The sequence below is a fragment of the Melozone crissalis genome, unplaced genomic scaffold, assembly GCF_028551555.1.
Source record: "Melozone crissalis strain CALT ecotype California unplaced genomic scaffold, PUWL_Pcris_2 ptg000023l_1, whole genome shotgun sequence".
Classification (NCBI taxonomy): Eukaryota; Metazoa; Chordata; class Aves; order Passeriformes; family Passerellidae; genus Melozone; species Melozone crissalis.
This window is the reverse complement of record NW_026535801.1, coordinates 16,510,118-16,529,977: the sequence shown is the minus strand read 5'-3', so window position 1 is coordinate 16,529,977 and position 19,860 is coordinate 16,510,118. Positions and strand designations below refer to the sequence as shown.

At 38.1% G+C, this 19,860-nt stretch overlaps 1 protein-coding gene across 2 annotated transcripts in view; it reads left to right on the top strand.

The window, feature by feature from the left end:
• PARD3B (par-3 family cell polarity regulator beta) overlaps nt 1-19,860 on the top strand; it is a 391,422-nt gene that overhangs the window by 93,931 nt on the left and 277,631 nt on the right. The window lies entirely within an intron of this gene.

Below are 19,860 nucleotides of genomic sequence, written 5' to 3'. Positions count from 1 at the left end.
ACCTGAAGTACCAGCTGATTCTAAACTCCTACTCTTTGTACTCTTGTATTAAGAAATTAATTTCCATATGATAATGTAGTAATTATTCCACTACAGGAATACTACAGGATTGGTTTCGTTTTGTTGTGGAGATGCAGAACACTGGGAAAATAAATGGTTATTTCAATAACATGTTATTTTCACTGGACCTCTAAATGTGAACAGGCAGGAGATCAATTATGCCTCTAGTCCTGCTTAACCGTTTTTATCTTAGGCGTTTAGGCTGTGGCCATCTTTGTTTTCTTAATCTTTTTATATAACCAGCATAAAGCCTGAATTTGGAGGGCTGGTCCTTCAAACATAAGGGCTGCAAGCTTAAGTTTAGATGGGGGAAAAAAAATCAGAATCTTGCAGAAATTCACAAGTAAGCCCCAGCTGGCCTTGCAACACTTGTAATCTGTGGATTTGCAACAGAAGGTGTCAAACAGTATCTATCTGTGCATTGAATTGTATATATATTGAATTGGATACAAAGTACTTTGTAGACCAAAATGAAAACACTTTAATTAAAATAATGCATATTTAAAAAAATCATCATAGTGGTTAGGTGTATGTGGCAAAGGTAAAGAAGTCAAAACCTTGAGGGCCAATAGTTGTATGAAAATAGTTTTTTTAATTGATTCTCCTAAACGCACTAGAAAGTATCTGTTCTCAAGTATCTCATGGATCTCAAAATGGCCCTGTACCAGTACTAATTGTTTTTACCTGTGGAGGTGAGGACACAAGCAGTAACACTAGCATTACTCACAAGGCTGACAGAACTGTTGTGTGCGCAGACCTGGCTCTCTGTGGCTGTCTGTTGACTTAGAGGTGACATTTTTTTTTTCTTATTCTTTTCTTCCACCACTCCACACATGTGTTGATAAAAATAAAAGTTAAGTAGATTGAACTACACTTGGAGGGAAAAGGGTGTTTCTGGAGCCATCAGTCCTAGTCGTAAATGAGAATGGGCTAGAGTTCCAGTTCTGCCCCAGAATGTGTGCTGCCACAGACTTCTGGTGTGTTTGTCAGCAAGGGCCTTGTCTGCCCTGGTCTGTCCCTCCCCTGTAAGCTGGACATGTCATTAATAGTGGCAGGATGCTCTTAATGACTAGCTTGTCTTCTGATGCCAGCCTTTGCAGTGAGTATCAAAACTGGTTTCTGGTGCTCAGTGTCTGTCTGATCTCCTGGGATCCTTCTAGGCTGCTGCAGAGTAAATGTCTATCAAGTGGTAGAGGCAGCTCTTTTGGCTGGGTTTTGGAGTAATCTCTCCAGTATTCAGAGCTGTGCATGGGTAGACTGTACCCTAAACACTTTATGGTCCAGATATGTGGCTCAGCATAGGTACGATTTGAATAATCTGCAGTGATCAAAGTGTGAGATGCTGGGAGGTTAAAATCCAGCCTCTGTGCTGGTGGTGACATTTGGCCTTGCTGCTGCTTTCGTGGTGGCGACCCATCATATTCTGTTGAAGTATGGATAGGGTTTTTTCATTATAAGGAAATTTGTCATTTTCTGGTCTGAACTCACCTACTGGCAGTTGCCACAACTGAAAGACTTCTCTGAAAGATCATCTCCTGGTTGTGACAGTTATCTCAGTAGGAAAAATTACCATCTCCATATTGCTATTGAGGTATTAGCTGCTGTGTCTACCTAGGGATCGCAGGAGAACATCCTGGAAAGCGCTGCAGAGACAGAGCTGCAGGATGTTGCAGAGCTTGTTTAATCTGGAAGGGATTTCCAAGGCAGACTGGTGTTAATGGCCACACGAGGCAGCTGTTGGGAGGATATTGCCTCCTTCCAGTGCTGCTTCTTATCCCAAGGACCAATCCTTTGAGTTTCCTTCCACTTTTGCCCTGTTAGCTCTTCCTGGTATCCTTTTGATAGACTATTAGTCATTGCATCTCTTGCATGTGAAAAATTCATTTTGTTTTATGTGGCTACAGAGTGTTTGATCTCAAGCCTTCCTGTTGTTTTAGCACTGTGTGTCTCTTGTTAACGCAGTAATCCCTGCTGTAATGTATCCTTGCATTAGTCACTGCTATCAAAGGCTTGATTCGGCGTGATTTAATGTAAGAAATTATTCTGTTAGCCTAAATGCAAAAATCTGTTTTTCTTTTCCCCCCTCTTTTGTTTTTTTCCCCCCTCCATCCCACTGTGCATTGTATAGGCTTTTTATTTATTCCACCAGATTGACAAGATTATAAATGAGAGCTGCATGTTGAAGCCTCTAATTTTTCATAAGTAAATGAATTAATTTATCATAGCTGTTGTGTTTTATTGCTGTCTCAATGCCAGACTGGCCAGCTTCTTTATTCCCCTTTTACTTTCTAAATACTGAATCCATGTCATTGTGTTTGACAGCTTTCTGGTTCCCCTGTCAGATGCAATTTGGTGCTAATCACATTTTCTTTGCTTAGTGTCAGTGTTACAGGCCATGCATAATATTCCTGTATGTCCACTTATTTACTTGAAACACAGCTGAAATGTCTTGGGCATTAATCTGATGAAGCTACTACATTAGAATGCAAAAATGATGCTCAAGTAGTAAGATAATGCGGTGTGGCAGATGTGCAGTAGATAACATTAAGGCTAAAGCAGTGATCTTTATCAAGCTCTGATGCATTTTATTTGTTGGTTTTGCATACCTTTTCCTAAAAAAAGATTATTATCAGTTTTGCTTCATTAAAATGGTGTCACTTAAGATGTAATTACTTCTTTATGATCAACTATGAGAAACTGCTTCTATTCTTCCCTCCACTCCCCATTTTTTAAATACAAGGGTGTTTACCTGTTTTGGTTTGGGTTTGGGGTTTTTTTTGGTTCAAGTCATGGGACACACTTCATATATGCTGACTTTTAGTGGGAATGTTAAAGTCTTTCAGTTACTCCTTTGGAATGTTTCAACTTCCTGTTAAAACTGTTCATACATGTCTGCAGATGCTCCTATTAACTGAGCCCTGAATATTTAAAATTTCAGTAAGGTACAGTAGTCTGTTATTGAAAACTAGAGCATGCTGTAGGTGTTCTCTCCTAACTCCTAAAAGGTAGGTTTGCAATGCATTTGCTTAATTGTATTGAAACTATACTTCATAGTATGTTTTTTCGCAGGTACCTAGTAATGGTTTTTATTGGTATGTTTTGAAATCCTTCTTTGCCAACAAAGAAAAGTTCATGTTTTTGGAACACCTTGAAACTATAGGTCCCCATAGTGCATATCAGTATTTTGGGTTTACTACTGTTTACCTACTGAATTACGCATGTTCTTTGGTTTCTGGATGTTTTTGTCTACTCCAGAATCCTGCTGTGTACTCCTCTGCTGCTGTATAGAAACAGCGATGATGGCTTGTGAAAGGTCCAACTGCTTTAGAGGCTATTCAAATCTATTCTCCCTTTGAAAAAGTGGATTTAAATACGAGATTTGGGAAAGGATGTAGTGTTGATTTGTCATGAAATGGATGAATTTTGAGAAATATATCATTTATGAAAAAATTGTGACTAATGTGTGCTTGTCAGTCCTGTAGACAAGGATTTTTTTTTAGCAGTGCTGTCTACAGATGAGCCTTGCAACTCAGAGTCTTTATTTTAGATTACACATGGATGTTAGGAGTAAGAGTTTCTGTGAAGTGAATCAGCAGTTCTAAAATTTCCATCTCTTGGTATGGGAGTTCTGTTCCCACACAAAGAAATGAGAATCTGGAAAACAAGCTTTATGGAGAGCACGTGAATTCTGCTTAGCAATATTTGCATGTCTCTGCAGACAGACTTTATGTGCTCCCAATAAAGCATCTTGGCAAGTAATTAAAGTGCAAGTCATTACCTAGTGAGGTTTCTATCAAAGTTATTTCGTACAGACAATTTTGTCTGTTCTTTGAGAGATCTGGATTCTTGAAAAGTGCAACTTCACCTGAAACCCTGAGTAAAGAATTCTAATTTCAATTATCTTTCATGCAACATGGCTCATGATGTTGACATTATTTCCTTGTAAAAAGAACAGGTTAAAATTCCTTTCTGCTTTTTGCAGTCAGACTGCTGATACTTACCTGCAGGGCTGTTGTGGCCTGATAGATGACACAAGGGAGTGGGACCTTCAGTTCTGAGATGTTTCTTTGGTTTTGTGGCCAGTTGTGGGTAAATGATTTGATGTAGCACATCAGTTCTTCTGTATGGAATAGTAAGATCAAGACTTTGTGAAGTACTTGAGCTGTTAACAGGAAACATTAGTAAGGAGAAAAAATGTTTTTGAAAGAAGTAGGCTGAAGTCCATGCTTGTCATGGATGTTGTGTATGATCTTTGATAAATCAGTTTCTTTGTGCATTTATGTCTCTTGGTGGAGTAGGAAGGATAATTGTGGTACTTCACAAGTCTTCATGAATCATACATGTACCACACACATCTGTGCACTTGTATACTTGTATTTGGTGATTTTTGTGACCTTCCATTGTGAATGCATAGATAGAGTGTGCTATTAGTAGCAAATAAGCTTAGTGAAACCAGTGCAGTTTTCTGGATGCTAGTTGCTTCAGTTGAAATTAAGGAACTGGAATGTAGCTGTTGAGATTTTTTTTTTTTTTTTTTTTTTTGTTCGTGCAAATGGAAAATGTTTAATAACATAAACACATCATCCACTGAGAAAATATGGGGAAGTTCTTCATATTGTCTTACACTTTTGGTAGGACATGAATTCAATGTTTTGGGGCTTTTTTTAAATAATCAAATACAATACAAAACAATTCCTGTTTATTAGCAGAGCTGCTGGCTTTTTGTTCGTGTTCCTTTTTAGAATTTTTCAACAGTAGTTGTATCTACTTTATATTTCCAAAAATATTAGTTTACTTGGTCAAAGGCATCTAAATCTATATCATGACAGTGGATCTAGAACTGAAGATGGGATTTTTGGTACCTTAAAATCATTTCACCCCATTTAGGTAAAATTATAGGGCAGTTCATTGAGCTTCTTTATATGTTAGAGTGTAGATGTGAATTTTTTTTATTTATTTCATTTATATTTTGTTGTTGATTTGGAAAAACTGAAAGAGTTCCAAAGTAAGATTGAAGTGAGTATATTCAACCCTTAACCTCTGTGCTGAGACTCCCTGTGGTGATGATTAATTGGTAATGTGAACATCTGTGAGGGAATAGTGGAAGTGCCAGCCTTTTCAGAGGAGCTGTGATTGGTTGGTAGGCTTCATGTTCATGTGATGTGGAAGAAAGTACCCACAGTAGTCACTTGCTGTTAGTGACTCAGATGATTTAACTTGTGTTTTTTAATAATGCCTGAGGAAATAATAGTTGAGTTACTTACTCAACTAAAGCATGTTGGTGAAACTCTGATCTGATTGTATGTACAATACATCTTGTGCATTTCTGCTAGTGTTTTGGGTGACCTTGTTTTGGGGAGATTTGTAGACTAATCAGGTTGGTCAACACATGTTGAAGATGAGGAAGAGTAATGGTTGAGTCCTGCAGGTGTGAGTGGGGTTATTACTAATGTAGAGATGTGCAGTCAATTTACATGATTCCTATTTACATAGTACTGATCTGAGAGTCTTGGACTCGTGGGTTTCCAAAGAGAGAATGTGAGTTGTGATGAAGATATATACCCAGGATCCCCTTTCATTTGCTGATAGCTGAAGTGTAGCATTTGCTGGCCTCTCTCTCCTATATAAAGTGTCAGGCTGCTCTGGCTGTTCCCACTAACAGCACCACGTGCTATCATATGCAGTAGAGGGAAGCATGTAAAGGGAAGGGTGCACCAGGTCTGGTGGCTGACAGTGTTCCAAGTGCCTGCTTGAGCTGGGCTATTCCATCTGCTGGCAGGCTTCTGGCTGGCAGCTGCCACCTTGGTGCAGTTGAAAATGAAACATGCTGCTTATATGATAAAAAAGCCTTTTTTCTTCTTCCCCCCAGACGTGCCATATTGTGTCTTTAAAAGAGCTTAAAGGAAACCATCTAGAGACTTCTAAAAATGAGTAATAGTTTTTCAAAGCTTGCTAAAAATACTGGTATGCAGGAAACCCTGTTAAGGTTGTTTTTCAGTAACATGTACTTACATACCTGGTGTGAAATGAAAGTTGAAGCAGTGCTTGTTTGGTGCTCTTGGATAGGGAAACTTTCAGAAAGGATTAGGTGCATAATCACATCAGCAGTTGTTGCCTCTTTTGTTGGCTTTTAATGCAGCTGCTAATGGATTCAGGTTTTTTTGTTGGTTTTTTCTTTTAACAAAACATCAGTTAATGTGAGAATTAATATCTGATAATGGGGAGCAAGAAATCTTTGAATGTTAATGGTATTATGTATGCTCTCTCTACCCTTTTATATTTGCATTCTAATAGGATTGGAATCTTTTAATGGCATAAAAAAGTCTGTAAAGAGATTGAGTGTGGGTAAACCCTCAGTGATGCACTTTTGGATGAGAAATTTGGGTTGCTGTTTTATTTCACTCTCAGTGTAACAACTGCGTTGATTGCAGAAGGGAAAAAAGCTTTAGTAGTTAGTGGGTTATGTCCTGAGATCCTGTTTCCTAACCATAGAGTGAACTGCCTGAAGTCTTAAGTGATTGAAAAGTAAACAAAAATGCATTTAAAGTAATAGGATTTCCATTAAATATATTTCTACATTTATTTAAAAGAATAATTGATTTTCAGTGATTGATCCCCACTATAATGTTGATGTGCAATCAAATGTCTTTACATTGAATTTAACACTTCTTTAAAAACAGGAAAATGCATTATATGCATATTTATGCAATGATACTTAGCATACATTTATTCAGTCTTAATTTTTGCATTTAGCTTAGGAAATGCTGAGTGACAGTTCTTATTTAGTAGACTATTAATTCCTTCTTCATGGCTTGTGTCAGGCTAGTTTCAGTAATTGAAGTTCAATTAAAGCTGTGGAGAACTAAAATGAATTTTAGTTAATAAAAAATGGGAAACATTCTGTATGTGTACTGGGAAGAGTTTTAAATTTGAAGCTCATATAGTGAACAGAAGCAGTTTGCAGGTGATGCATGATAGACTATGCAACTGATAGAGGACATGAGACCAGGAGGAATTTCTGAGGCTCATGGAGTAAATGGAGCTCAGTTCTTGCATGCAGTTGTTTTACAGAGGCTGTAAAAGAGTAGGACTAGTAAATTTCCCTACTTTGTAGTGATCAGCTGATTTGTCAAATTGAATGTGCTTCTTCTTGAGTTGAGTTGCCTAGATAAACTGAAATTAGAATATACGCTTTGCCAAGAATTGTCATCTCCTGCTCTTGGGAGCTCATAATTTTATCTTTTCAGAAAGCTCTAGTTCCATGAGGCTTCCTCTGTGCTTTCCCCTCTTGTGAGTTTCCTTCAAATGTTGCACAGGAACACGCTTCTTGTGGGCAGGTCTTTGGAGGGTAGGAATTGACTGTGGAAGCCTCAGATTTTTTTAGTCTAATTTGCATTACCTTACAGATGATGCAGCAGCCTACCTGTCTCATGCTGTCAAGCTGTGGGTGAAGTGTAGATTGGAAATTATTAGCATATAGTTGAAATAATGGTGGAATGGAGTGACATGTCCAAAGACTGATGCCTCAGATGAGTCAAGAGAAGCTGTAGAGTTTCCTGATAGAATCTGAAAGCATGGGATGAGAGAGGAGGCACAATGAAGCATCCTTGTAATTACTGTGATGACTTTGGACTGGAGCCCAGGGTAGAGGATGGAGCTGCCCTCCTTGCCTCTTCCCTGTACTACAGCTCTGAAGGCCAAGTGGCCAAATACTAGGGAGTCATTAGTAGGCTACTGGTAGAGGGAGGATTCAGCAGAATTGGAAGCACAACTCTGCAACTTCATTTTGATTCCAAACTGTGTACAATTCCCATGTAACCTAAGTACCATGTATGGGAAAATGCAAAGAGCAAAAAAAAGTCATATGGTCAGAACTTCTGTTTAGAGTATATGTCCTTTGTCACATTTTTTATAATGTCTTTGTGTTAGCCAAACTTACTTAAAATTAATTCCAAGTTAAAATGTAGGCAAAGAATGTCTTTTGTCTGTGCACAGTGTTCAGTTCTGTTTTGATTTATCCCATGTAGTAGATACTCGGCAGATTTTACTTTGTCATGTAATGTCTTTGAAGAGTAGATGAGTTTCTGTTGTTTTCTGTTTCTCAGCTTTTCTGAAATCTCTGGATCTCCATGCAAGGGATACGTGGGGGATGCATTTCTCCTGAGCACTGACCTTCTGGGGCAGGCTGTCAGAAACGCCATTCTGGTGTGATGTCACTGTTAGACCATGGAGCTCCCACTGAGAACAGCAAAACTGAGCCCGGCCTTCGGGCCCAGGCCACAGCATCAGCCTGTGTGGTACCCTGATTTAACTTCTAGATCAAATTACAGCCTGGGAGAGAAAGGAGTGCCATTTTTTTTGTCTTAAACATCTCTCTCCAATTTGTGTTGAAGTGAATAGTGGACATCCTGGGATTTGCCAGCCGTGGCTCCCATTCATTACTAATGGAGTGTATTGTATTTTGGTTTGGGCTTTTTTTGGTATGTTTATAGGTATGATTTTTGGATTGGTTTCTTTTTTACAGGCACATAGATCTTTAAATCAGAAGTAAAGGTACTTTCAGGGATCTATGTGAAGACCAGTGTCAAGTTCTGCAGTGTGTGTGGGTGAATTACTGATAAAAAGCTATTTAACTTATATTGGATAGAAACCCCTGAGACTTGATTTCAGCTAATGGTGAAAAAACTCTTTTAGTCTCTCGGACAGAAAATAATTTGACTAGAGGATAAGGATTCAAGGCAGAATTAATAAATTTGTTAACTTGTCTGGAACTTTTCTATGTGGTTTTTTTTTTTCCCCTTGGGTTTTCTAAAGCCTCAAAGAACAGCGTGCTATCATTATGAAGGTGAGGCTTACCTGGAGAGGACTGAATGCTCAGTGTGGCATTGCCACAGCAGAACAGAAAGCCATCAGCATGCAAGAACTGAGTCAGAGGAGCAGCAGTGTCATTCTTGTAATATGGTATTGGTTTTGCTTCCCATACTGGAAGAAAAATGTTAAAAATATCTTCCATGAAAGTTGATCAAGAATGGAATCAATATTGTTAGCCGTTTCTAACAACTTAAACATTCATGTATTTCAGACCCTTTGAATAATGCTGGGTAACAAGGTGATGTGGCAGTGAGGAAGGCAAATGTGTTTCTCCTGTGAATCCTTTCAAGTAGCAGTATACCTGCAAAAACACGAATTCTTTGTTACAAGGTCTGATGAGACCATGGATGGATAGGTCAGGAAATAGCCATGATCACTTTTTGTGGGTGCTTAAAATACTGAGCTGGTCGTTTGACTTCAGTTTTGATGACTCTGTGATGTTCAAGATTTTGGAAGATGTAGGCCAACTGAAAAATTTCAGGGGAATTTTCTATTAGCTGAAAGTATTTTATGCCTTTCCCATTGTGTTGTTTATTAAGTAGTTTAGCTTGCTTTTGAAAGTGGAGCCTGGTATATCATTCACTTTGAGAGTTTTTATATAAAAGTGCTTTGCTTTATAAATATAATAATTTGTAACGAGGAGTGGAAAATGGATGAACAAGCTTTCTCTGAAAAATCACGTTTGAAATTTCTGAGTAATGATCCAAATGGTCTGAAATCATTTATTCCCGAGACATATCACTGTTTTGCAGAATATTCAAACTAGTGTAATCAAAATTAAACTATGCCCTAAGCATGAAGATTATTTTTTCCCAAAAAGGAAAGCTTTGGATCACATTAAACCAGTCATTTGGAGTGATAGGACTCTGTTAATTGAATTCTACATCTTGGCTAAATGTATTCTTCACTGTTTTTTATTATCTACTAAAAATTTTTAGTTTAGTTAGGGTAGGTAAGAAACAATGCTCAGTATATTGCAGTGTATTCAGTACGACAAAAAAGTTGCCTGTTCTTTCAATGTTTTTCTTGCAGAAAAATAGTCTCCTTAAGAAATGTTAAGATAATTTTAATCATTGCTCAGAGGTTAGACTTGCAGCCCACATTTTTATAGCTAAATGTTACACAAAACTTTGGATCACATAAATGTTCTACAGTGTACTAAATAGGATATTGAAATTCAGCGTTAGAAGTGAGGTTTGTGTCAAAATCCACCAAATGAGCAATTACAATATCACTTACAGAAAATATGCTTTGGTTTTACCTTTTGGATCCTATCGTGGAAGGACAAGGACATTGTCCATTACTATTGTAATTTTTTGAGTGTTATTTTTTTATTGTGCATTCTGTTTTGATGGATGTGTTCATATATGAATAACAAGGATCACTCCATGGGTAGTAGAAGGATATTTATGTGATGTCTTGTCTGCTTGCAAACACGTTCATGTCCAAGGTGTGCATAACAGACATATGCACGTACATAGCTGCTACTAACTTTACAAATAGCATTTTGCTCAGTTGAATTCTACATTTTAATGCTCAGAAAAGCTTAAAAATATGTTTAATTTTACTGTGGATCTTGGACATGATGTCAACACTTCGTTTGTTTATTAAGAAATTAAGAAACTTATCTATGCAATTATGCTGTGGGCAGCTAATGTTAGGGTAAAGAAATGACTGAAATTTATAGTATGTAGATCATTCTTTTAAGGTGTATAATGAGCAAGGCAGCGGTAGGATGTCTGTTGCGAACTGATTGCTGAAATGAGTAATTCTTATTGAAGAGTTTTTTGTTATTGCCGAGGATGTGACTATCTCTAGAAATGTTACTTTTAGTTTCATTGTTTTCACAGTAATGGTGCATTACAGTGTCAAGTCAAAATAATTTTTTTCTAGCCCTTCTGTTCTGGTAATCTATTTGGGAATATGTATTTGTGTTTGGAACCATTGCGCTGCTTCTAAAGTTCCTAAATATTTCACAATTTTGCCTGTTACTGATCTTCTGAGACTGCATAACTTTGTAGGTTTCTTCTTCAGTTTCTGTAGTCTCCATAAACTAGTTCATCTTTAAAAAAGAAAAAGAATACGCAATTCTTCTGTGAGTGACAATGATTCACTTTGTAGTCTTCTATTAATGAGTGTGGAGAAACAATTAATGTGAGCTAGCCAATTACTAAATACGTTCTGAGAAATTTGGTGATACTTCCATTGCATTTCTTTTGAACGTCCCTCCCCTCTCCTCATGTTCCTCTGTCTCAAATTTTATGCATAAGAGCATCATGATGCTGTTTAGGAGCTGTCTTTAGAGACATGATTGCTAGAGGTGAAGGTCAGCTGACTTATGGTGCTGAAGCATATGGGGTCATGCTACTTCTGCAAATGAGGTCACTATGTGAAAGGCAAAAAGTATTTATTTTCTAGTTTTTTTCAAAGGGCTGTGCATGCTCTATTATAATGCACTAGAAAGTGCACTAGGAATACTGTGTATTGACAGAATTAATAACAAACTAGAAGAGACTGATAGCATTAGTTTATCATTAGGGACAGACCTTTCCTCATCAAGGTGACAACCAGTTTTGTAAGCTTACTTTTGCCTTTCTAGAGCCTGACATATAAACTGTCAGTGACAGGGCAAATAATGCAGTCTCACTAAGCAAGGCATCAGTAGGAATAGGACTCTTGGCAGTTGTAAATACTGAAATGTTTTTCTGCACAGACAGAAACACAGTGTGAGAACTGCGTGACGTGTGGCAACATCCCAAGATTTATCAAGCCTGTCTGTACTAATGGAAGTTGTTGTGTGTGCTATGCTGTACAGATGGTTTTACACTTTCTGATGGGTTTTACAATTCAAGCATTTTTTGTACTGCTTTTTTTTTCTACTTCCAAAGTTCCATTGCCCCATCCTGCAATGTCCTCTAAAAAGATCAAAGCTGTTTAAACAAAACCAACAGCTAATTCATATGCTGTCATTGAGTCACTGGGGCTAAAGCAAAAATGTATTTTTGCACATGATGCATATTGTCAAGTCAACAAGAGAGAAAATAAGAAAGTGAATTTGGTAGAATTTGTTCTAGGTTTGTCTGAGGTTTGCATATAAGAAAGCTAAATATACACAGTAGTCAAGGGAAGCAATTCCATCTGTCTGGCACCTGTGAGGCCACAGCTGGACTGTTGTATTTAGTTTTGGTCTCCTTTGGTGCAAGAAAGGCACCGACATATTTGAAACCAGCTCAGCACGGGATCACCAGAAAACTGAGGGATTGAACATGAGACTTGGGGAGAAAGGGTGAGTGAACTTCATAGGATAATAGAGTGTGTAGAGGAGACTACATCCTACCTTCTTGCACAGTGAGAAAAGAAGAGGTAATGGACATAAAATAGTCGTGAGGGAGATTCTGTTAACAAATGAGAGCCTTTTTTTTTGCACTACAAGTGTGGTCAAGCGCTGAAACAGATGCCCAGAGAATTGTGAAATATTCATCCTTGCAGATGCATAAAAATTGGTTTGGCTCTGTGCAACCAGAGACAACTTCAAGTTTGAGCCAAGTGCCAGTATGACCCTACTTTGTGTGAAAGAGTAGACCAGTGACTTCCCTTTCAAGTTGAATTGTTCTGTGGACCCTCATTAAATTGTAATCTAGAAAATATAAGAAGGCTGAACTGCTTGATACAAATTGTTTTTAACATCATAAATCATTGTGGGGAGTATGGACAGCCATGCAAATTCCTAAAAATTTCAGTTGTGCCCTCTGGTCTTAGTTCAAGTGGTATAATGCCTCTTCACCACAGTTTACTTTGGTTTAAATTTCTGAAGATTTTCACATGCCTATATAATCCAAAGGTCATTTGAAGCCAGCTCAGGACTTGATAAGCATGTAGAAAGGTATGGGAAGAGGTTGGTGAGAATTCTTCTGAATGCCAGGCAAGGTGCCTGCTAAAAGTAGGAGTGGGAATGCCTGTGCCACAGTAGGAGCTGGAAGCAGCTTGAGCTTTCCTCATTTGGCTTTCCACTCCCTGCCTCAGTATGACCGAGTGAGGCTTGGAGTATCCAAAGTTGCTGTGGGTTCTCTCTCAATAAAGATGCTTGTTCTGTCAGGTGGAGTTTGTGTTGCTGTGTAACTAAGTAGTTAATTTAGCATTGAAGTAGTATTCTAAGGTAAAATTCATATTATGAAGTTGCTATAATTAATATTATGAGAGTGAACATTCATTGCTGTTACTCACAATATAGTAACTAAGATGTCACTTTTATTTTTAAGTATTCGCTTGTTTCATGGCACAGTAAATTTTTCCTTTTTGATGATGGATTCCAATAAGTGCATTTGACAAGTAGGGTTCTAGTAAATAATGCAGTCTTTGGTATTAATTATCTGCATTTTTGTAGTGCCATTTGAAATGGACTCTCCAAAATTAGCTCATCTTCTGTAAAGTCCATATAGGTGAAAGTACTCTGTTTCAAGTTAAGCAGAAAGTAAATAATCAGTCTTGCATTCCACAATCCTTCCTCAATTTGTTTTTTTTTCACTTGGATCGAGGAAGAATAAAAGCAAAGGGCATTTGTTATCTAGCAAAACTCTGAAGCTATTTCACATGAAAGCATAATGAGTGTGACAGGCTACAAATAGCATTGAACATGAATCTTTTACAGAAGAAAGGAGAAATGTCCTTTGGTATATTTACTTCAATCAACCCTAATAAGGCTTGTTTTATGTGTTTTATGCATCCGCCATCATAATTATAAATCCTTGACATTTTAGCACTAGCATTTATATCTGCCAGGGAAGCTACCCGAAGTCAACCCTCAAGGAATGTCTGTATTGTACTATGGATCTCCATAACAGCTCTCAAGTAGTTACTAAGTGGCTTAAAAAATTACATCTCAGTCATGCTTGAAGGGCTCATCAAACTTTGCCACAAATATCAACGTTGAGTACCCAATCAGCTGCATTGTTTGAAGTACAGTCACGTGTGCCCACAAAGGAATAGGTTGGACAGGAAGAAGAATTATAGAAGGACTTATCAATCAGGCAATGGTTTTTTTTTTTAATAACCTTTCAAAAACTCCTTTCCCTTCTTCCTGAAGTAGCTGGGCCTGGCAGCTGCTAGGCATGCTGCTTCTCTTCCTATTGAATACTTTTGCATTCTTGGAAACTTTTCAGAGCAGAGGCTACCAGTGTCTGTATGTGTGTAATAGGATTCTGTTCTTGGCTGCTTTCGGACAGTACCAAAAAAATCTGAATAACGAGGATAGGAGAAGTGTCAGGTGGTCTTTGGGAAGACACTTTGGTGTACGTTTTTTGGCATGTAGGTAAACAAGATGAGCTAATCATTGTAGCTTTTATGTAATGTATCTGTAATTTGTTTTCATATGTAGGTGTGAAAGAAGGCTTGCCATATGGTGTGTACATTGGTATTTTTCCTTGACAGCCTTTATTTTAAGTTTAAGGAATTCCAAGGCATACTATTATGCAAGAATATAATTTCAAACACTCATCACTGTATGCCACAAGAATACCTTGAAAGAATATTGAAGAAAGGTTGTAGAGCTCCAGGAAAGTTTTAAATTGAAAAATTAAATAATGCTTTCATCCATTTTGAGGTACCCTAATTACCTTAGTTCTTTGTTGCACTGTTACCAGGCTTTCATCTTTTAACCATTTGAACAGAATTCTTTCATAAGTAATATATAAAATCTTATTTTACATTAAGTGGTTTGTAGAGTGTGGCAACTTTTACAGTGGCTTTGTGAATACTTTTTTTTTTTTTTGTTCAACATATGGTACACTTTGCTCTCAGTCTTCTTGTCCCCTTGTGGGCATAAATTAAAAGTATAGCTCATTGAAGTTCTGATTTTAAAAATTATTTTTAAATGTTATTTTGAACATTGCTGTGTTCTGGTATCAGTGTGTCACATACAGGGACACTGTGTACCTTTGTATCTCTTTGTTACCTATGCAGAGGTACAAATGCAAGATTAATCCTACAGATCCCAAATTGAGGGACCAGACAACAGGGTAATGTGGTCGGTCCTGTGGCAAACATCAGTTTCTGCTGTAGCTTAAGCCATCGCGTCTCCTCATGCCATGAAGCTCAGTGAAATAGTCACTGAGCTTTTCATTCACTCCTGGCAGCTCTTTGTTAAAATTCAGTGCTTTCTGTGAAAAGTCTTTTGCTAATGAACCCAAAAAAGGGAGCATGTTTTACCCACATTATTTTATGAGCAACTGAGAACCATTCTCACAGGAGCACTGGCCTTCAGAAGCAAAGATAAGGTTAAAAGAAGTCTTTTTTTCCCTATATGGGTATTTGAAGTCATGGACAGAATACCTGAGCAGGAAACAAACATGTCTGGAATAAATCCACAATTTTACTGCTGCTGGTTGTCCCTAAGTGACTGTGGAAAAAAGAAATTTGGAGGAAAAACTTCCATCCAACTTAATGAAAAAATTAATAGAAGCTGAGAATTTAATTGCATTTTGTGTTTTTGAGTATGTAATTTCAGCTGTTGAAAACTGTATCTTTTCAATCATGTATCAATGCTAGCCCATGATGGAGAACTTCTCTTAGTGATTTTATCCTGACAGTAATTGAAAGCTGATTAATTTAATTGCAAACAAGCTTGTATTTTGCCATTTCTTCCTTAGTTCTTCATGTAAATGCCTGGTGTTTAGGGTCAGAAGGGAACTAGTGGTGTCTATTTTCTAATTCAGTACAGAAAAGCTAGTGAAATATACAGGTTTTAACCTTATTAACAATAATCTAGTTGTCAAAAGTGTAGTTTGAAGAGAAATAATTATGAAACCTTTTATTTAAAATGGTGTGTAGAGCAGTGTAAAGTCAGCTGTTTCTGACTTAACAAACAAGTGCCTGAAATCGCTGCTATTTCTTCAAAGGTGAGGATGTTTTTCTTTAGAGTTCTGAAACTCCATGAAGTTATGTTTAATTAAGTTTAATTAGTGAGGACTGAAACAAAACTGTTGCAGTATTAATTTGAAGGACTTGTGATGCCTCTTGTGTGTGTGGTGTCCCTCCCCATGCCCAGGGAGGCACGGTTGCAGTGTGCCTTTGCTGGATCTTAATCCAATGATTGTGGTGGGGAGTGGAGTCACGTAATTTGTACATAATCTTGTTTTACTTTTCTGCAAGCTTTGCAATTGGAATATCCATGAAGTATTGGAAGAGCTGCACTGTAGGGCAGCATACAAAGTTATAATTTGGCTGTATCACTGTGTCTCGTGATAAGATACCACAAAAAATACTAATAAAGTGGAAGTGTTGATTATTGCTGCCTTGTGTTGTGACTGGCAGTATTGGTAAAGAGAGTTCAGTAATCAAAAATTATGGATAAGTACTAAATTTTGCTAATTTATTGATTTTTCTGTGTAACTGGTAGGATATGAATAGATATTGCAATAACAATAATAATGGTTGTAGAACCATTTCCCCTATACAGAAATACATATATATCTTTCACGATAAATATTCACATTGCTTAAATAACCTTTAAAAAAGATATGCCTGACTAGAGCAAGTTTAAAAAATTGTACAAATTGCTCAATTTACAAATGTCTACAGTAATATTTTGATGTGCTAGGAAAACCCCAATCAGCTGACCTTCTGAATTCTCAATATTTGAAAATATTGAACTGGTAAAAATAAACTAGTGTTGCCAGCAGTAGTGTTGTTTTATTGATATGTTTGTGGGGATTTCTTAATGCATCCTGAAATTCTTTTCAATCAGAAGATTTTGGCAGTCTGTTCCAATTAAAGAATTTTCCGTACTGGAAATGAGAAGTCAATTATGAGAATTATTTTTGAGTTGTTAATTTACATAACCCTAATTGTATTAATTCCCTTCAAGGCTGAAGCAGATATTTATAATACTTTGATTGATTAGCAGTGTATTTGTGTTAGAATTGCTACTGATAAGATGCTGCTGCAACTGTGGTCCTGAGGAGTTCTCTCTCAAACAAACATTTTAGAAAACAAAGTTTATTTCACTGGAGAGGAAAGGCGTCACATCTTTGCTACCTCCACAGACAGTATGGTAGCATCTCCTTTCCGAACTCTGTAAAAAACGGGAGTTTAGATTGTGTTACTTAATTACTGGTGTGTTCCATACTGTAAAGAAATAGGTTTGTTTTTTTGTTGTTTTTAGTCTGTCAAAATAGTGCCTGGGTGTAGACTAAGGAACTGTGTGTTTCTCTCAGAAGTCACTCACAGAATATCAGCAGTAAGAGGCTTCCTGTTTTCAGGCAGGTGTTGGGCTTGTGTGGTCTGGCTCAGGTGCAATCTTTTTGCAGCTGTTTGCCAGGCTGTATTGCAGGTGTTGGCTTGCAGCTGTGCCCTGTGTGCTCAGGCTCAGAGTGTGGAAATAGAGTGCTGACTTGGGTACACTTGGGAAGCAGCATTGTCATCTCTTCTCATGCCTCTGCTGCAGGAGTTGGGAGGAGAGCAGCCAGCACATCTCCATGTGCTGAACTTTCTCGCCTGGCGAACGAGAGTGTCAGAGTGGCAGGTCCATCAAGAAGCAGAGCTGACAGAAGCATTGAGTCATGTGTTTGTGATCCTTCTGTATAAGGTGAAGATCTGGGGGCTTTACCCACACTCAGGCACTGTGATTTCTGCCCTTCAACCTGGCTCATTCCTGAGCAGGTACCCAGGAAGGTGTTTGACTTGTGACCTCAGCTCTTGGGCAGTGTCACCCAGTGCTAGGGCAGGTGCTTCAGGGACCCTCAGTGACATGAGGATTTTGTCATTGCAATCAAAACTTTGACCTGGTCCTCTGCAGGTGGGGTGGGCACTGCTAATGCCTTTGGCCTTGTGCAGGGCCTTTGAAGGCAGGACTCCCTCAGCCCTCAAGGCAGCGCCCAGCCACCCGAGTCCCTGCATTGAGGGGCCCTTCAAAAGGAACCCTGGGGATGTGGTCACCCACCCTGGGGAAGTGACAGGTGACCGTGGTGAGGAGCAGGAGCAGCCTTGCTGGGAGTGCAGGGAAATGGCCGTGCTGTGGCCATGATGCAGTGTGACTCCCAGGGCTGGCAGATGGGTAAGGTGTCTGCCATATCTCACAGTGTCAGGAGTCTGTGGCCTGACTTGCCTGTTAAAACAATTTTATATTATTATTTCTGTACAAGATTCCTTTGAAATTTAGAGGACAGAGGAAAGGTGTGGTGCTTAGAAACCACAGTATGCAACAGCACGTGGCTGCTGCCCTGGTCTCTGCCTGTGACCAGTGGAAAATACTTGCAGAAAGCACATAGAAGTAGAGTTATTATAGCATCAGTTTGTCCTGGCTTGCCCTTCCGGTTTATACTACTACATGTTTTGGAGATTTCTAAGACTGAGCAAGTGCTTGTACCTCTCTATTTAACTGTTCTTCCTGGTTTTCCATGACTTTGTCTAATTGTTTTTTAACCCATTCCTACGTTTTGCCTCTGCAATTTCCTTGGGCAGTAAGTGTAGAATATTCCAAAGTAATATAGCAGTTAGTATGATTTCTATGGTGTGAAACCAAGGGGAAACTCATCTTGGTCTGGTTGAGGAACTCAGTTGTTCCCATTAAATCACAACCGAGTTCCATTTAGTCCATTCTACATTGTGGATGCTCAAATGAACTCTGTATCCTGCTATTACCCAAAGTGCTTTCAGTGCCACAGTCCTACACAATCTCCAATTTCCTCTTCATTAGTAGCAGCCTCTTTTGCAGAAATTAAATTTCCACTGCAAAAGTGAGACTGAGAAAACAAACCTTTTGGTGTACAGTGTTGGTGGAACTTACTGAATCAGAATGAGCTGCCATAATAGCAGGAACATGAATAGTCATTTTAGAAACAAATGAAAGATACATTAAGATGGGGGTTTGATTTATTTCTTCTTGGTTCTGGAGAAAATTGCTGTGATCTGTTCATATCTGGATCTCAGTCAGCCTTTTTGGCTATATGTAATTTTGGGACATAACTAATGCAGTGTGAACTACAAAGAGAGTTCTCCTTGTTACTGGAGTGACTCGTCTATATGCTTTGGACAAGTAAAAAGCAAATTGTGTGTTTTGAAAACTTAGTTGTACGGCCATGGAAAGGAAACAGGCTCCACATGGAAAAAGATAGCAAGTTTTCTACCAAATTATTTAAGGGGTTTTGTGTGTCTCTGAAATGTGTCTTGGTAAATATGAGCTGACACATTTCTAGCAACCAAATTATAAATGAGTGGAAGACCTGAAAATGTCAGTTTCTTCCTTTTAGAAGCACTTCAGGATTTTTCTCTCCTTTTCCTTCGTACATTCGTTTCTTCCCTTGGGCAAATGAGTTTGTTTAAACGTTTGTTTCAGTATACGGTTTTTCATAGGATATAATTGTTGACACTTCCTGGAAGTGTCAGAGGAGATTTGATGTACTAATATATTCATAAGAGAGAGCATATGTATACCTTAAAATAACACAGAGAGAGATAAAAAGTAGTAAATCAGTCCTTTAAAGTTGTTTCTGTGAATATCTTGATGTTGCCCAACCAGTTGCGTGTGTTATGGTATTTTTCATGATTAGCTGGGAAAACAATAGAATAATCTGAAGGAGTGCAGAAAAAGTAAAATAAATGAGCACCTTAGGCAAAGTGTTTGCCATTTAAATGGCACAAGAGTTATGTCATGTTAGGTGGTGGGGTAGGGAAAACACTTGAACTGTTACTCTTACCTCCTCCTGCTTTTGGAGAGGACTCTGGAGTACAACGCATCCCAGAGTTGAGAACATCGTATCTTCTATTTAGTTTTAATTGTATTTTGGTTTGTTTTCCCAGAGCTGTAACATGCTTAACTGTTTTACTGGAACTTTAATACAACTTACACCTAGCTACATGTGTGTGAGTCACTTCTTGATGAGGCTGCATAATCACAGTCTGGTCACTTTATATTAGTAAAGACCAGAAGGATAA